Source organism: Opisthocomus hoazin, chromosome W (assembly GCF_030867145.1).
Source record: "Opisthocomus hoazin isolate bOpiHoa1 chromosome W, bOpiHoa1.hap1, whole genome shotgun sequence".
Classification (NCBI taxonomy): domain Eukaryota; kingdom Metazoa; phylum Chordata; class Aves; order Opisthocomiformes; family Opisthocomidae; genus Opisthocomus; species Opisthocomus hoazin.
Genome location: NC_134453.1, coordinates 13,149,004 through 13,168,787, shown reverse-complemented (window position 1 = coordinate 13,168,787; position 19,784 = coordinate 13,149,004).

Sequence of the window (19,784 nt, the reverse complement as noted above, 5' to 3'; positions counted from 1 at the left end):
GTTAGCCTGGAAAGCTGTTGCTCACCCTCATCTGCCCATGGCACTGCTCGCACGGGCGCACAGACTCTGGGGCTACTTGCTTGCCTTGCCACCTCCAACTGCATACGTATCCTAGGGGGCCTTGCTGGGGGCCTCCCACAGCCCTCACCCGAATATGTGAACGTCTCACGATATCTCTTACCAAGTATTGGCTAGCCTGGAAAGCTGTTGCTCAGCCTCATCTGCCCATGGCACTGCTCGCACACGCGCACAGAGACTGTGTCTGCTTGCTTGCCTTGCCAACTCAGTTTTCAAATGTAGCTCGGGGATCCCTGACGTGCGCCTCTAGCAGACCTGTACTGAAGATGCGAGCGTGTCAGGATATCTCTTACCAAGAAGGGGCTAGCGTGGAAAGCTGTTGCTCAACCTCATCTGCCCATGGCACTGCTCGCAGAGGCGCACAGAGAATGGGACCGCTTGCTTGCCTTGCCACCTCAAACTTTAAAACGTAGTATAGGGGGACCTTGCCACGCTCCTTCCGCAGCCCTGACCCGAATATGCCAACAATCTCAGGATATCTCTTACCACGAATGGTTTAGCCTGGAAAGCTGTTGCTCAGCCTCATCTGCCCATGGCACTGCTCGCACAGGCGCACAGAGAGACTGGGGCTGCTTGCTTGCCTTGCCAGCTCAAACTACAAATGTATACTAGGGGGTCCTTGGCGGGGGCCTCTGGCAACCCTGACCCGAATATGCGAACGTCTCAGGATATCTCTTACCAAGAAGCAGCTAGCCTGGTAAGCCGTTGCTAAGTCTCATCTGCCCATGACACTGCTCACACAGGCGCACAGAGACTGGGGCTGCTTTCTTGCCTTGCCACCTCAATTTTCAAACGTAGCCCAGGGATCCCTGCCGGGTGCCTCCAGCAGCCCTGCACTGAAAATGCTAAAGTCTCCGGAAAACTTGCAGCCAGAAAGGGCTAGCCTGGAAAGCTGTTGCTCAGCCTCATCTGCCCATGGCACTGCTCGCACAGGCGCACAGAGACTGGGGCTGCTTGCTTGCCTTGCCACCTCAAACTTCAAATAAATCCGGGGCGTCCCTGCCAGGTGCCTCCTGCAGCCCTGCACTGAAAATGCGAACGTCTCCAAATAGCTCGCATCCATAAGGGGTTAGCCTGGAAAGCTGTTGCTCACCCTCATCTGCCCATGGCACTGCTCGCACGGGCGCACAGACTCTGGGGCTACTTGCTTGCCTTGCCACCTCCAACTACATACGTATCCCAGGGGGCCTTGCTGGGGGCCTCCCACAGCCCTCACCCGAATATGTGAACGTCTCACGATATCTCTTACCAAGTATTGGCTAGCCTGGAAAGCTGTTGCTCAGCCTCATCTGCCCATGGCACTGCTCGCACACACGCACAGACACTGTGTCTGCTTGCTTGCCTTGCCAACTCAGTTTTCAAACGTAGCTCGGGGATCCCTGACGTGCGCCTCTAGCAGACCTGTACTGAAGATGCAAGCGTGTTAGGATATCTCTTACCATGAATGGTTTAGCCTAGAAAGCTGTTGCTCAGACTCATCTTCCCATGGCTCTGCTCGCACAGGCGCGCAGAGACTGGGGCTGCTTGCTTGCTTTGCCACCTGAATTTTCAAACGTAGCCTGGGGATCCCTGACGTGTGCCTCCAGCAGACCTGCACTGAAGATACGAACGTCTTAGGACATCTCCTACCAAGTATTGACTAGCCTGGAAAGCTGTTGCTCAGCCTCATCTGCCCATGGAACTGCTCGCACAGGCGCACAGAGACTAGGGCTGCTTGCTTGCCTTGCCACCTCAATTTTCAAACGTAGCCCGGGGATCCCTGCCCGCTGCCTCCAGCAGACGTGTACTGAAGATGCGAGCGTGTCAGGATATCTCCTACCAAGAAGGGGCTAGCCTGGAAAGCTGTTGCTCAGCCTCATCTGACCATGATACTGCTCGCACAGGCGCACAGAGACTGGGGCTGCTTGCTTGCCTTACCACCTCAAACTTGAAACATATCCTAGAGGGTCCTTGCCAAGCTCCTTCCGGAGCCCTGACTTGAATATGCCAATAATCTCAGGATATCTCTTACCATGAATGGTTTAGCCTGGAAAGCAGTTGCTCAGCCTCATCCGCCCATGGCACTGCTTGCACAGGCGCACAGAGACTGGGGCTGCTTGCGTGCCTTGCCACCTCAAACTTCAAAATTATCATAGGGGGTCCTTGGCGGGGGGCTCCCGCAGCCCTGACCTTAATATGCGAACGTCTCAGGATATCTCTTACCAAGTATTGGCTAGCCTTGAAAGCTGTTGCTCAGCCTCATCTGCACATGGCACTGCTCGCACAGATGCACAGAGACTGGGGCTGCTTGCTTGCCTTGCCACCTCAAACTTCAAATGTTGCCTAGGGGGTCTGTGCCGGGTGCCCGCCACACCCTTGTCCTGAATATGTGAACGTCTCAGGATATCTCTTACCAAGTATTGACTAGCCTGGAAAGCTGTTGCTCAGCCTCATCTGCCCATGGCACTGCTCGCACAGGCGCACAGAGACTGGGGCTGCTTGCTTGCCTTGCCACCTCAAACTTGAAAACGTAGTATAGGGGGTCCTTGCCACGCTGCTTCCGCAGCCCTGACCCGAATATGCCAACAATCTCAGGATATCTCTTACCATGAATGGTTTAGCCTGGAAAGCAGTTGCTCAGCCTCATCCGCCCATGGCACTGCTTGCACTTGCGCACAGAGACTGGGGCTGGTTGCGTGCCTTGCCACCTCAAACTTCAAAATTATCATAGGGGGTCCTTGGCGGGGGCCTCCTGCAGCCCTGACCTTAATATGCGAACGTCTCAGGATATCTCTTACCAAGTATTGGCTAGCCTGGAAAGCTGTTGCTCAGCCTCATCTGCACATGGCACTGCTCGCACAGATGCACAGAGACTGGGGCTGCTTGCTTGCCTTGCCACCTCAAACTTCAAATGTTGCCTAGGGGGTCTGTGCCGGGTGCCCGCCGCACCCTTGTCCTGAAGATGTGAACATCTCAGTATATCTCTTACCAAGTATTGACTAGCCTGGAAAGCTGTTGCTCAGCCTCATCTGCCCATGGCACTGCTCGCACAGGCGCACAGAGACTGGGGCTGCTTGCTTGCCTTGCCACCTCAAACTTGAAAACGTAGTATAGCGGGTCCTTGCCACGCTGCTTCCGCAGCCCTGACCCGAATATGCCAGCAATCTCAGGATATCTCTTACCATGAATGGTTTAGCCTGGAAAGCAGTTGCTCAGCCTCATCTGCCCATGGCACTGCTCGCACAGGCGCACAGAGAGACTGGGGCTGCTTGCTTGCCTTGCCAGCTTAAACTACAAATGTATCCTAGGGGGTCCTTGGCGGGGGCCTCTGGTACCCCTGACCCGAATATGCGAACGTCTCAGGATATCTCTTACCAAATAGGGGCTAGCCCGGAAAGCTGTTGCTCAGCCTCATCTGACCATGACACTGCTCGCACAGGCACACAGAGACTGAGGCTGCTTGCTTGCCTTGCCACTTCAAACTTCAACCGTAGCCTAGGGGGTCCTTGCCAAGCTCCTTTCGCAGCCCTGACCAGAATACGCAAACATCTCAGGATATCTCTTACCAAGAAGTGTTTAGCCTGGAAAGCACTTGCTCAGCCTCATCTGCCCATGGCACTGCTCGTACAGGCGCACAGAGAGACTGGGGCTGCTTGCTTGCCTTGCCACCTCAAACTTCAAACGAATCCCGGGCGTCCCTGCCAGGTGCCTTCAGCAGCCCTGCACCGAAAATGTGTAAGTCTCCGGATAGGTCGCACCCAGAAAAGGCTAGCCTGGAAAGCTGTTGCTCAGCCTCATGTGCCCATGGCACTGCTCGCACAGGCGCACAGAGATTGGGGCTGCTTGCTTGCCTTGCCACCTCAATTTTCAAACGTAGCCCGGGGATCCCGGATTTGTGACTCCAGCAGACCTGCAATGAAGTTGCGAACGTCTTAGGATGTCTCTTACCAAGTATTGACTAGCCTGGAAAGCTGTTGCTCAGCCTCCTCTGCACATGGCACTGCTCACACAGGCGCACAGAGACTGGGGCTTCTTCCTTGCCTTGCCACCTCAAACTTCAAATGAATCCGGGGCGTCCCTGCCAGGTGCCTCCTGCAGCGCTGCACTGAAAATGCGAACGTCTCCAAATAGCTCGCATCCATAAGGGGTTAGCCTGGAAAGCTGTTGCTCAGCCTCATCTGCCCATGGCACTGCTCGCACGGGCGCACAGACTCTGGGGCTACTTGCTTGCCTTGCCACCTCAAACTACATACGTATCCTAGGGGGCCTTGCTGGGGGCCTCCCACAGCCCTCACCCGAATATGTGAACGTCTCACGATATCTCTTACCAAGTATTGGCTAGCCTGGAAAGCTGTTGCTCAGCCTCATCTGCCCATGGCACTGCTCGCACACGTGCACAGAGACTGTGTCTGCTTGCTTGCCTTGCCAACTCAGTTTTCAAATGTAGCTCGGGGATCCCTGACGTGCGCCTCTAGCAGACCTGTACTGAAGATGCGAGCGTGTCAGGATATCTCTTACCAAGAAGGGGCTAGCGTGGAAAGCTGTTGCTCAACCTCATCTGCCCATGGCACTGCTCGCAGAGGCACACAGAGACTGGGGCTTCTTCCTTGCCTTGCCACCTCAAACTTCAAATAAATCCGGGGCGTCCCTGCCAGGTGCCTCCTGCAGCGCTGCACTGAAAATGCGAACGTCTCCAAATAGCTCGCATCCATAAGGGGTTAGCCTGGAAAGCTGTTGCTCACCCTCATCTGCCCATGGCACTGCTCGCACGGGCGCACAGACTCTGGGGCTACTTGCTTGCCTTGCCACCTCAAACTACATACGTATCCTAGGGGGCCTTGCTGGGGGCCTCCCACAGCCCTCACCCGAATATGTGAACGTCTCACGATATCTCTTACCAAGTATTGGCTAGCCTGGAAAGCTGTTGCTCAGCCTCATCTGCCCATGGCACTGCTCGCACACGCGCACAGAGACTGTGTCTGCTTGCTTGCCTTGCCAACTCAGTTTTCAAATGTAGCTCGGGGATCCCTGACGTGCGCCTCTAGCAGACCTGTACTGAAGATGCGAGCGTGTCAGGATATCTCTTACCAAGAAGGGGCTAGCGTGGAAAGCTGTTGCTCAACCTCATCTGCCCATGGCACTGCTCGCAGAGGCGCACAGAGAATGGGACCGCTTGCTTGCCTTGCCACCTCAAACTTGAAAACGTAGTATAGGGGGTCCTTGCCACGCTGCTTCCGCAGCCCTGACCCGAATATGCCAACAATCTCAGGATATCTCTTACCATGAATGGTTTAGCCTGGAAAGCAGTTGCTCAGCCTCATCTGCCCATGGCACTGCTCGCACAGGCGCACAGAGAGACTGGGGGTGCTTGCTTGCCTTGCCAGCTCAAACTACAAATGTATCCTAGGGGGTCCTTGGCGGGGGCCTCTGGCAACCCTGACCCGAATATGCGAACGTCTCAGGATATCTCTTACCAAATAGGGGCTAGCCTGGAAAGCTGTTGCTCAGCCTCATCTGCCCATGGCACTGCTCGCACACGCGCACAGAGACTGTGTCTGCTTGCTTGCCTTGCCAACTCAGTTTTCAAATGTAGCTCGGGGATCCCTGACGTGCGCCTCTAGCAGACCTGTACTGAAGATGCGAGCGTGTCAGGATATCTCTTACCAAGAAGGGGCTAGCATGGAAAGCTGTTGCTCAACCTCATCTGCCCATGGCACTGCTCGCAGAGGCGCACAGAGAATGGGACCGCTTGCTTGCCTTGCCACCTCAAACTTGAAAACGTAGTATAGGGGGTCCTTGCCACGCTCCTTCCGCAGCCCTGACCCGAATATGCCAACAATCTCAGTATATCTCTTACCATGAATGGTTTAGCCTGGAAAGCTGTTGCTCAGCCTCATCTGCCCATGGCACTGCTCGCACAGGCGCACAGAGAGACTGGGGCTGCTTGCTTGCCTTGCCAGCTCAAACTACAAATGTATACTAGGGGGTCCTTGGCGGGGTCCTCTGGCAACCCTGACCCGAATATGCGAACGTCTCAGGATATCTCTTACCAAGAAGCAGCTAGCCTGGTAAGCCGTTGCTAAGTCTCATCTGCCCATGACACTGCTCACACAGGCGCACAGAGACTGGGGCTGCTTTCTTGCCTTGCCACCTCAATTTTCAAACGTAGCCCAGGGATCCCTGCCGGGTGCCTCCAGCAGCCCTGCACTGAAAATGCTAAAGTCTCCGGAAAACTTACAGCCAGAAAGGGCTAGCCTGGAAAGCTGTTGCTCAGCCTCATCTGCCCATGGCACTGCTCGCACAGGCGCACAGAGACTGGGGCTGCTTGCTTGCCTTGCCACCTCAAACTTCAAATAAATCCGGGGCGTCCCTGCCAGGTGCCTCCTGCAGCCCTGCACTGAAAATGCGAACGTCTCCAAATAGCTCGCATCCATAAGGGGTTAGCCTGGAAAGCTGTTGCTCACCCTCATCTGCCCATGGCACTGCTCGCACGGGCGCACAGACTCTGGGGCTACTTGCTTGCCTTGCCACCTCCAACTACATACGTATCCCAGGGGGCCTTGCTGGGGGCCTCCCACAGCCCTCACCCGAATATGTGAACGTCTCACGATATCTCTTACCAAGTATTGGCTAGCCTGGAAAGCTGTTGCTCAACCTCATCTGCCCATGGCACTGCTCGCACATGCGCACAGACACTGTGTCTGCTTGCTTGCCTTGCCAACTCAGTTTTCAAACGTAGCTCGGGGATCCCTGACGTGCGCCTCTAGCAGACCTGTACTGAAGATGCAAGCGTGTTAGGATATCTCTTACCATGAATGGTTTAGCCTAGAAAGCTGTTGCTCAGCCTCATCTTCCCATGGCTCTGCTCGCACAGGCTCGCAGAGACTGGGGCTGCTTGCTTGCTTTGCCACCTCAATTTTCAAACGTAGCCGGGGGATCACTGACGTGTGCCTCCAGCAGACCTGCACTGAAGATATGAACGTCTTAGGACATCTCGTACCAAGTATTGACTAGCCTGGAAAGCTGTTGCTCAGCCTCATCTGCACATGGCACTGCTCGCACAGGCGCACAGAGACTAGGGCTGCTTGCTTGCCTTACCACCTCAAACTTGAAACATATCCTAGAGGGTCCTTGCCAAGCTCCTTCCGGAGCCCTGACTTGAATATGCCAATAATCTCAGGATATCTCTTACCATGAATGGTTTAGCCTGGAAAGCAGTTGCTCAGCCTCATCCGCCCATGGCACTGCTTGCACAGGCGTACAGAGACTGGGGCTGCTTGCGTGCCTTGCCACCTCAAACTTCAAAATTATCATAGGGGGTCCTTGGCGGGGGGCTCCCGCAGCCCTGACCTTAATATGCGAACGTCTCAGGATATCTCTTACCAAGTATTGGCTAGCCTTGAAAGCTGTTGCTCAGCCTCATCTGCACATGGCACTGCTCGCACAGGCGCACAGAGACTGGGGCTGCTTGCTTGCCTTGCCACCTCAAACTTCAAATGTTGCCTAGGGGGTCTGTGCCGGGTGCCCGCCACACCCTTGTCCTGAATATGTGAACGTCTCACGATATCTCTTACCAAGTATTGACTAGCCTGGAAAGCTGTTGCTCAGCCTCATCTGCCCATGGCACTGCTCGCACAGGCGCACAGAGACTGGGGCTGCTTGCTTGCCTTGCCACCTCAAACTTGAAAAAGTAGTATAGAGGGTCCTTGCCACGCTGCTTCCGCAGCCCTGACCCGAATATGCCAACAATCTCAGGATATCTCTTACCATGAATGGTTTAGCCTGGAAAGCAGTTGCTCACCCTCATCCGCCCATGGCACTGCTTGCACTTGCGCACAGAGACTGGGGCTGCTTGCGTGCCTTGCCACCTCAAACTTCAAAATTATCATAGGGGGTCCTTGGCGGGGGCCTCCTGCAGCCCTGACCTTAATATGCGAACGTCTCAGGATATCTCTTACCAAGTATTGGCTAGCCTTGAAAGCTGTTGCTCAGCCTCATCTGCACATGGCACTGCTCGCACAGATGCACAGAGACTGGGGCTGCTTGCTTGCCTTGCCACCTCAAACTTCAAATGTTGCCTAGGGGGTCTGTGCCGGGTGCCCGCCACACCCTTGTCCTGAATATGTGAACGTCTCAGGATATCTCTTACCAAGTATTGACTAGCCTGGAAAGCTGTTGCTCAGCCTCATCTGCCCATGGCACTGCTCGCACAGGCGCACAGAGACTGGGGCTGCTTGCTTGCCTTGCCACCTCAAACTTGAAAAAGTAGTATAGAGGGTCCTTGCCACGCTGCTTCCGCAGCCCTGACCCGAATATGCCAACAATCTCAGGATATCTCTTACCATGAATGGTTTAGCCTGGAAAGCAGTTGCTCAGCCTCATCCGCCCATGGCACTGCTTGCACTTGCGCACAGAGACTGGGGCTGCTTGCTTGCCTTGCCACCTCAAACTTCAAAATTATCATAGGGGGTCCTTGGCGGGGGCCTCCTGCAGCCCTGACCTTAATATGCGAACGTCTCAGGATATCTCTTACCAAGTATTGGCTAGCCTGGAAAGCTGTTGCTCAGCCTCATCTGCACATGGCACTGCTCGCACAGATGCACAGAGACTGGGGCTGCTTGCTTGCCTTGCCACCTCAAACTTCAAATGTTGCCTAGGGGGTCTGTGCCGGGTGCCCGCCGCAGCCTTGTCCTGAAGATGTGAACGTCTCAGTATATCTCTTACCAAGTATTGACTAGCCTGGAAAGCTGTTGCTCAGCCTCCTCTGCACATGGCACTGCTCGCACAGGCGCACAGAGACTGTGTCTGCTTGCTTGCCTTGCCAACTCAGTTTTCAAATGTAGCTCGGGGATCCCTGACGTGCGCCTCTAGCAGACCTGTACTGAAGATGCGAGCGTGTCAGGATATCTCTTACCAAGAAGGGGCTAGCGTGGAAAGCTGTTGCTCAACCTCATCTGCCCATGGCACTGCTCGCAGAGGCACACAGAGACTGGGGCTTCTTCCTTGCCTTGCCACCTCAAACTTCAAATAAATCCGGGGCGTCCCTGCCAGGTGCCTCCTGCAGCGCTGCACTGAAAATGCGAACGTCTCCAAATAGCTCGCATCCATAAGGGGTTAGCCTGGAAAGCTGTTGCTCACCCTCATCTGCCCATGGCACTGCTCGCACGGGCGCACAGACTCTGGGGCTACTTGCTTGCCTTGCCACCTCAAACTACATACGTATCCTAGGGGGCCTTGCTGGGGGCCTCCCACAGCCCTCACCCGAATATGTGAACGTCTCACGATATCTCTTACCAAGTATTGGCTAGCCTGGAAAGCTGTTGCTCAGCCTCATCTGCCCATGGCACTGCTCGCACACGCGCACAGAGACTGTGTCTGCTTGCTTGCCTTGCCAACTCAGTTTTCAAATGTAGCTCGGGGATCCCTGACGTGCGCCTCTAGCAGACCTGTACTGAAGATGCGAGCGTGTCAGGATATCTCTTACCAAGAAGGGGCTAGCGTGGAAAGCTGTTGCTCAACCTCATCTGCCCATGGCACTGCTCGCAGAGGCGCACAGAGAATGGGACCGCTTGCTTGCCTTGCCACCTCAAACTTGAAAACGTAGTATAGGGGGTCCTTGCCACGCTGCTTCCGCAGCCCTGACCCGAATATGCCAACAATCTCAGGATATCTCTTACCATGAATGGTTTAGCCTGGAAAGCAGTTGCTCAGCCTCATCTGCCCATGGCACTGCTCGCACAGGCGCACAGAGAGACTGGGGGTGCTTGCTTGCCTTGCCAGCTCAAACTACAAATGTATCCTAGGGGGTCCTTGGCAGGGGCCTCTGGCAACCCTGACCCGAATATGCGAACGTCTCAGGATATCTCTTACCAAATAGGGGCTAGCCTGGAAAGCTGTTGCTCAGCCTCATCTGCCCATGGCACTGCTCGCACACGCGCACAGAGACTGTGTCTGCTTGCTTGCCTTGCCAACTCAGTTTTCAAATGTAGCTCGGGGATCCCTGACGTGCGCCTCTAGCAGACCTGTACTGAAGATGCAAGCGTGTCAGGATATCTCTTACCAAGAAGGGGCTAGCGTGGAAAGCTGTTGCTCAACCTCATCTGCCCATGGCACTGCTCGCAGAGGCGCACAGAGAATGGGACCGCTTGCTTGCCTTGCCACCTCAAACTTGAAAACGTAGTATAGGGGGTCCTTGCCACGCTCCTTCCGCAGCCCTGACCCGAATATGCCAACAATCTCAGTATATCTCTTACCATGAATGGTTTAGCCTGGAAAGCTGTTGCTCAGCCTCATCTGCCCATGGCACTGCTCGCACAGGCGCACAGAGAGACTGGGGCTGCTTGCTTGCCTTGCCAGCTCAAACTACAAATGTATACTAGGGGGTCCTTGGCGGGGTCCTCTGGCAACCCTGACCCGAATATGCGAACGTCTCAGGATATCTCTTACCAAGAAGCAGCTAGCCTGGTAAGCCGTTGCTAAGTCTCATCTGCCCATGACACTGCTCACACAGGCGCACAGAGACTGGGGCTGCTTTCTTGCCTTGCCACCTCAATTTTCAAACGTAGCCCAGGGATCCCTGCCGGGTGCCTCCAGCAGCCCTGCACTGAAAATGCTAAAGTCTCCGGAAAACTTACAGCCAGAAAGGGCTAGCCTGGAAAGCTGTTGCTCAGCCTCATCTGCCCATGGCACTGCTCGCACAGGCGCACAGAGACTGGGGCTGCTTGCTTGCCTTGCCACCTCAAACTTCAAATAAATCCGGGGCGTCCCTGCCAGGTGCCTCCTGCAGCCCTGCACTGAAAATGCGAACGTCTCCAAATAGCTCGCATCCATAAGGGGTTAGCCTGGAAAGCTGTTGCTCACCCTCATCTGCCCATGGCACTGCTCGCACGGGCGCACAGACTCTGGGGCTACTTGCTTGCCTTGCCACCTCCAACTACATACGTATCCCAGGGGGCCTTGCTGGGGGCCTCCCACAGCCCTCACCCGAATATGTGAACGTCTCACGATATCTCTTACCAAGTATTGGCTAGCCTGGAAAGCTGTTGCTCAACCTCATCTGCCCATGGCACTGCTCGCACATGCGCACAGACACTGTGTCTGCTTGCTTGCCTTGCCAACTCAGTTTTCAAACGTAGCTCGGGGATCCCTGACGTGCGCCTCTAGCAGACCTGTACTGAAGATGCAAGCGTGTTAGGATATCTCTTACCATGAATGGTTTAGCCTAGAAAGCTGTTGCTCAGCCTCATCTTCCCATGGCTCTGCTCGCACAGGCTCGCAGAGACTGGGGCTGCTTGCTTGCTTTGCCACCTCAATTTTCAAACGTAGCCGGGGGATCACTGACGTGTGCCTCCAGCAGACCTGCACTGAAGATATGAACGTCTTAGGACATCTCGTACCAAGTATTGACTAGCCTGGAAAGCTGTTGCTCAGCCTCATCTGCACATGGCACTGCTCGCACAGGCGCACAGAGACTAGGGCTGCTTGCTTGCCTTACCACCTCAAACTTGAAACATATCCTAGAGGGTCCTTGCCAAGCTCCTTCCGGAGCCCTGACTTGAATATGCCAATAATCTCAGGATATCTCTTACCATGAATGGTTTAGCCTGGAAAGCAGTTGCTCAGCCTCATCCGCCCATGGCACTGCTTGCACAGGCGTACAGAGACTGGGGCTGCTTGCGTGCCTTGCCACCTCAAACTTCAAAATTATCATAGGGGGTCCTTGGCGGGGGCCTCCTGCAGCCCTGACCTTAATATGCGAACGTCTCAGGATATCTCTTACCAAGTATTGGCTAGCCTGGAAAGCTGTTGCTCAGCCTCATCCGCCCATGGCACTGCTTGCACTTGCGCACAGAGACTGGGGCTGCTTGCGTGCCTTGCCACCTCAAACTTCAAAATTATCATAGGGGGTCCTTGGCGGGGGCCTCCTGCAGCCCTGACCTTAATATGCGAACGTCTCAGGATATCTCTTACCAAGTATTGGCTAGCCTTGAAAGCTGTTGCTCAGCCTCATCTGCACATGGCACTGCTCGCACAGATGCACAGAGACTGGGGCTGCTTGCTTGCCTTGCCACCTCAAACTTCAAATGTTGCCTAGGGGGTCTGTGCCGGGTGCCCGCCACACCCTTGTCCTGAATATGTGAACGTCTCAGGATATCTCTTACCAAGTATTGACTAGCCTGGAAAGCTGTTGCTCAGCCTCATCTGCCCATGGCACTGCTCGCACAGGCGCACAGAGACTGGGGCTGCTTGCTTGCCTTGCCACCTCAAACTTGAAAAAGTAGTATAGAGGGTCCTTGCCACGCTGCTTCCGCAGCCCTGACCCGAATATGCCAACAATCTCAGGATATCTCTTACCATGAATGGTTTAGCCTGGAAAGCAGTTGCTCAGCCTCATCCGCCCATGGCACTGCTTGCACTTGCGCACAGAGACTGGGGCTGCTTGCTTGCCTTGCCACCTCAAACTTCAAAATTATCATAGGGGGTCCTTGGCGGGGGCCTCCTGCAGCCCTGACCTTAATATGCGAACGTCTCAGGATATCTCTTACCAAGTATTGGCTAGCCTGGAAAGCTGTTGCTCAGCCTCATCTGCACATGGCACTGCTCGCACAGATGCACAGAGACTGGGGCTGCTTGCTTGCCTTGCCACCTCAAACTTCAAATGTTGCCTAGGGGGTCTGTGCCGGGTGCCCGCCGCACCCTTGTCCTGAAGATGTGAACGTCTCAGGATATCTCTTACCAAGTATTGACTAGCCTGGAAAGCTGTTGCTCAGCCTCCTCTGCACATGGCACTGCTCGCACAGGCGCACAGAGACTGGGGCTGCTTGCTTGCCTTGCCACCTCAAACTTGAAAACGTAGTATAGGGGGTCCTTGCCACGCTGCTTCCGCAGCCCTGACCCGAATATGCCAACAATCTCAGGATATCTCTTACCATGAATGGTTTAGCCTGGAAAGCAGTTGCTCAGCCTCATCCGCCCTTGGCACTGCTCGCACAGGCGCACAGAGAGACTGGGGCTGCTTGCTTGCCTTGCCAGCTCAAACTACAAATGGATCCTAGGGGGTCCTTGGCGGGGGCCTCTGGCAACCCTGACCCGAATATGCGAACGTCTCAGGATATCTCTTACCAAATAGGGGCTAGCCCGGAAAGGTGTTGCTCAGCCTCATCTGACCATGACACTGCTCGCACAGGCACACAGAGACTGAGGCTGCTTGCTTGCCTTGCCACTTCAAACTTCAACCGTAGCCTAGGGGGTCCTTGCCAAGCCCCTTTCGCAGCCCTGACCAGAATACGCAAACATCTCAGGATATCTCTTACCAAGAAGTGTTTAGCCTGGAAAGCACTTGCTCAGCCTCATCTGCCCATGGCACTGCTCGTACAGGCGCACAGAGAGACTGGGGCTGCTTGCTTGCCTTGCCACCTCAAACTTCAAACGAATCCCGGGCGTCCCTGCCAGGTGCCTTCAGCAGCCCTGCACCGAAAATGTGTAAGTCTCCGGATAGGTCGCACCCAGAAAAGGCTAGCCTGGAAAGCTGTTGCTCAGCCTCATGTGCCCATGGCACTGCTCGCACAGGCGCACAGAGATTGGGGCTGCTTGCTTGCCTTGCCACCTCAATTTTCAAACGTAGCCCGGGGATCCCGGATTTGTGACTCCAGCAGACCTGCAATGAAGTTGCGAACGTCTTAGGATGTCTCTTGCCAAGTATTGACTAGCCTGGAAAGCTGTTGCTCAGCCTCCTCTGCACATGGCACTGCTCGCACAGGCGCACAGAGACTGGGGCTTCTTCCTTGCCTTGCCACCTCAAGCTTCAAATAAATCCAAGGCGTCCCTGCCAGGTGCCTCCTGCAGCGCTGCACTGAAAATGCGAACGTCTCCAAATAGCTCGCATCCATAAGGGGTTAGCCTGGAAAGCTGTTGCTCACCCTCATCTGCCCATGGCACTGCTCGCACGGGCGCACAGACTCTGGGGCTACTTGCTTGCCTTGCCACCTCAAACTACATACGTATCCCAGGGGGCCTTGCTGGGGGCCTCCCACAGCCCTCACCCGAATATGTGAACGTCTCACGATATCTCTTACCAAGTATTGGCTAGCCTGGAAAGCTGTTGCTCAGCCTCATCTGCCCATGGCACTGCTCGCACACGCGCACAGAGACTGTGTCTGCTTGCTTGCCTTGCCAACTCAGTTTTCAAATGTAGCTCGGGGATCCCTGACGTGCGCCTCTAGCAGACCTGTACTGAAGATGCGAGCGTGTCAGGATATCTCTTACCAAGAAGGGGCTAGCGTGGAAAGCTGTTGCTCAACCTCATCTGCCCATGGCACTGCTCGCAGAGGCGCACAGAGAATGGGACCGCTTGCTTGCCTTGCCACCTCAAACTTGAAAACGTAGTATAGGGGGTCCTTGCCACGCTGCTTCCGCAGCCCTGACCCGAATATGCCAACAATCTCAGGATATCTCTTACCATGAATGGTTTAGCCTGGAAAGCAGTTGCTCAGCCTCATCTGCCCATGGCACTGCTCGCACAGGCGCACAGAGAGACTGGGGCTGCTTGCTTGCCTTGCCAGCTCAAACTAAAAATGTGTACTAGGGGGTCCTTGGCGGGGGCCTCTGGCAACCCTGACCCGAATATGCGAACGTCTCAGGATATCTCTTACCAAGAAGCAGCTAGCCTGGTAAGCCGTTGCTAAGTCTCATCTGCCCATGACACTGCTCACACAGGCGCACAGAGACTGGGGCTGCTTTCTTGCCTTGCCACCTCAATTTTCAAACGTAGCCCAGGGATCCCTGCCGGGTGCCTCCAGCAGCCCTGCACTGAAAATGCTAAAGTCTCCGGAAAACTTACAGCCAGAAAGGGCTAGCCTGGAAAGCTGTTGCTCAGCCTCATCTGCCCATGGCACTGCTCGCACAGGCGCACAGAGACTGGGGCTGCTTGCTTGCCTTGCCACCTCAAACTTCAAATAAATCCGGGGCGTCCCTGCCAGGTGCCTCCTGCAGCCCTGCACTGAAAATGCGAACGTCTCCAAATAGCTCGCATCCATAAGGGGTTAGCCTGGAAAGCTGTTGCTCACCCTCATCTGCCCATGGCACTGCTCGCACGGGCGCACAGACTCTGGGGCTACTTGCTTGCCTTGCCACCTCCAACTACATACGTATCCCAGGGGGCCTTGCTGGGGGCCTCCCACAGCCCTCACCCGAATATGTGAACGTCTCACGATATCTCTTACCAAGTATTGGCTAGCCTGGAAAGCTGTTGCTCAACCTCATCTGCCCATGGCACTGCTCGCACATGCGCACAGACACTGTGTCTGCTTGCTTGCCTTGCCAACTCAGTTTTCAAACGTAGCTCGGGGATCCCTGACGTGCGCCTCTAGCAGACCTGTACTGAAGATGCAAGCGTGTTAGGATATCTCTTACCATGAATGGTTTAGCCTAGAAAGCTGTTGCTCAGCCTCATCTTCCCATGGCTCTGCTCGCACAGGCTCGCAGAGACTGGGGCTGCTTGCTTGCTTTGCCACCTCAATTTTCAAACGTAGCCGGGGGATCACTGACGTGTGCCTCCAGCAGACCTGCACTGAAGATATGAACGTCTTAGGACATCTCGTACCAAGTATTGACTAGCCTGGAAAGCTGTTGCTCAGCCTCATCTGCACATGGCACTGCTCGCACAGGCGCACAGAGACTAGGGCTGCTTGCTTGCCTTACCACCTCAAACTTGAAACATATCCTAGAGGGTCCTTGCCAAGCTCCTTCCGGAGCCCTGACTTGAATATGCCAATAATCTCAGGATATCTCTTACCATGAATGGTTTAGCCTGGAAAGCAGTTGCTCAGCCTCATCCGCCCATGGCACTGCTTGCACAGGCGTACAGAGACTGGGGCTGCTTGCGTGCCTTGCCACCTCAAACTTCAAAATTATCATAGGGGGTCCTTGGCGGGGGGCTCCCGCAGCCCTGACCTTAATATGCGAACGTCTCAGGATATCTCTTACCAAGTATTGGCTAGCCTTGAAAGCTGTTGCTCAGCCTCATCTGCACATGGCACTGCTCGCACAGGCGCACAGAGACTGGGGCTGCTTGCTTGCCTTGCCACCTCAAACTTCAAATGTTGCCTAGGGGGTCTGTGCCGGGTGCCCGCCACACCCTTGTCCTGAATATGTGAACGTCTCACGATATCTCTTACCAAGTATTGACTAGCCTGGAAAGCTGTTGCTCAGCCTCATCTGCCCATGGCACTGCTCGCACAGGCGCACAGAGACTGGGGCTGCTTGCTTGCCTTGCCACCTCAAACTTGAAAAAGTAGTATAGAGGGTCCTTGCCACGCTGCTTCCGCAGCCCTGACCCGAATATGCCAACAATCTCAGGATATCTCTTACCATGAATGGTTTAGCCTGGAAAGCAGTTGCTCACCCTCATCCGCCCATGGCACTGCTTGCACTTGCGCACAGAGACTGGGGCTGCTTGCGTGCCTTGCCACCTCAAACTTCAAAATTATCATAGGGGGTCCTTGGCGGGGGCCTCCTGCAGCCCTGACCTTAATATGCGAACGTCTCAGGATATCTCTTACCAAGTATTGGCTACCCTTGAAAGCTGTTGCTCAGCCTCATCTGCACATGGCACTGCTCGCACAGATGCACAGAGACTGGGGCTGCTTGCTTGCCTTGCCACCTCAAACTTCAAATGTTGCCTAGGGGGTCTGTGCCGGGTGCCCGCCACACCCTTGTCCTGAATATGTGAACGTCTCAGGATATCTCTTACCAAGTATTGACTAGCCTGGAAAGCTGTTGCTCAGCCTCATCTGCCCATGGCACTGCTCGCACAGGCGCACAGAGACTGGGGCTGCTTGCTTGCCTTGCCACCTCAAACTTGAAAACGTAGTATAGAGGGTCCTTGCCACGCTGCTTCCGCAGCCCTGACCCGAATATGCCAACAATCTCAGGATATCTCTTACCATGAATGGTTTAGCCTGGAAAGCAGTTGCTCAGCCTCATCCGCCCATGGCACTGCTTGCACTTGCGCACAGAGACTGGGGCTGCTTGCGTGCCTTGCCACCTCAAACTTCAAAATTATCATAGGGGGTCCTTGGCGGGGGCCTCCTGCAGCCCTGACCTTAATATGCGAACGTCTCAGGATATCTCTTACCAAGTATTGGCTAGCCTGGAAAGCTGTTGCTCAGCCTCATCTGCACATGGCACTGCTCGCACAGATGCACAGAGACTGGGGCTGCTTGCTTGCCTTGCCACCTCAAACTTCAAATGTTGCCTAGGGGGTCTGTGCCGGGTGCCCGCCGCACCCTTGTCCTGAAGATGTGAACGTCTCAGTATATCTCTTACCAAGTATTGACTAGCCTGGAAAGCTGTTGCTCAGCCTCCTCTGCACATGGCACTGCTCGCACAGGCGCACAGAGACTGGGGCTGCTTGCTTGCCTTGCCACCTCAAACTTGAAAACGTAGTATAGGGGGTCCTTGCCACGCTACTTCCGCAGCCCTGACCCGAATATGCCAACAATCTCAGGATATCTCTTACCATGAATGGTTTAGCCTGGAAAGCAGTTGCTCAGCCTCATCCGCCCTTGGCACTGCTCGCACAGGCGCACAGAGAGACTGGGGCTGCTTGCTTGCCTTGCCAGCTCAAACTACAAATGGATCCTAGGGGGTCCTTGGCGGGGGCCTCTGGCAACCCTGACCCGAATATGCGAACGTCTCAGGATATCTCTTACCAAATAGGGGCTAGCCCGGAAAGGTGTTGCTCGGCCTCATCTGACCATGACACTGCTCGCACAGGCACACAGAGACTGAGGCTGCTTGCTTGCCTTGCCACTTCAAACTTCAACCGTAGCCTAGGGGGTCCTTGCCAAGCCCCTTTCGCAGCCCTGACCAGAATACGCAAACATCTCAGGATATCTCTTACCAAGAAGTGTTTAGCCTGGAAAACACTTGCTCAGCCTCATCTGCCCATGGCACTGCTCGTACAGGCGCACAGAGAGACTGGGGCTGCTTGCTTGCCTTGCCACCTCAAACTTCAAACGAATCCCGGGCGTCCCTGCCAGGTGCCTTCAGCAGCCCTGCACCGAAAATGTGTAAGTCTCCGGATAGGTCGCACCCAGAAAAGGCTAGCCTGGAAAGCTGTTGCTCAGCCTCATGTGCCCATGGCACTGCTCGCACAGGCGCACAGAGATTGGGGCTGCTTGCTTGCCTTGCCACCTCAATTTTCAAACGTAGCCCGGGGATCCCGGATTTGTGACTCCAGCAGACCTGCAATGAAGTTGCGAACGTCTTAGGATGTCTCTTGCCAAGTATTGACTAGCCTGGAAAGCTGTTGCTCAGCCTCCTCTGCACATGGCACTGCTCGCACAGGCGCACAGAGACTGGGGCTTCTTCCTTGCCTTGCCACCTCAAGCTTCAAATAAATCCGGGGCGTCCCTGCCAGGTGCCTCCTGCAGCGCTGCACTGAAAATGCGAACGTCTCCAAATAGCTCGCATCCATAAGGGGTTAGCCTGGAAAGCTGTTGCTCACCCTCATCTGCCCATGGCACTGCTCGCACGGGCGCACAGACTCTGGGGCTACTTGCTTGCCTTGCCACCTCAAACTACATACGTATCCTAGGGGGCCTTGCTGGGGGCCTCCCACAGCCCTCACCCGAATATGTGAACGTCTCACGATATCTCTTACCAAGTATTGGCTAGCCTGGAAAGCTGTTGCTCAGCCTCATCTGCCCATGGCACTGCTCGCACACGTGCACAGACACTGTGTCTGCTTGCTTGCCTTGCCAAATCAGTTTTCAAATGTGGCTCGGGGATCCCTGACGTGCGCCTCTAGCAGACCTGTACTGAAGATGCGAGCGTGTCAGGATATCTCTTACCAAGAAGGGGCTAGCGTGGAAAGCTGTTGCTCAACCTCATCTGCCCATGGCACTGCTCGCAGAGGCGCACAGAGAATGGGACCGCTTGCTTGCCTTGCCACCTCAAACTTGAAAACGTAGTATAGGGGGTCCTTGCCACGCTCCTTCCGCAGCCCTGACCCGAATATGCCAACAATCTCAGGATATCTCTTACCATGAATGGTTTAGCCTGGAAAGCAGTTGCTCAGCCTCATCTGCCCATGGCACTGCTCGCACAGGCGCACAGAGAGACTGGGGGTGCTTGCTTGCCTTGCCAGCTCAAACTACAAATGTATCCTAGGGGGTCCTTGGCGGGGGCCTCTGGCAACCCTGACCCGAATATGCGAACGTCTCAGAGAACGTCTCTTATCTTGGAAAGAAATTTAGCAAAGGAGGAAGGAGACCTGCATGGTTAAACAAGGAGCTTCTAGCGGAGATCAGGCAGAAGAGAAAGGTGCATGGAATGTGGAAAGAGGGACAGGCCACTTGGGAAGAGTACAGAAACGTAGTGAGAGCATGCAGGGATGCGACGAGGAAGACCAAGGCTCACCTGGAATTGAAGCTGGCAAGGGATGTCAAAAACAACAAGAAGGGCTTCTTCAACTACATCAGCAGCAAAAGGAAGGCTAGGGACAACGTGGGGCCGCTGCTGAATGAGGCGGGTGTCCTGGTGACGGAGGATGCGGAGAAGGCAGAGCTAATGAATGCCTTCTTTGCTTCAGTCTTCAGTGCTAAGACTGGCCCTCAGGAATCCCAGGCCCCGGAGGTAAGAGAGGAAGCCTACAGAGAGGACGACTTTCCCTTGGTCGAGGAGGACTGTGTGAGGGATCGCTTAAGCGATCTGGATGTCCACAA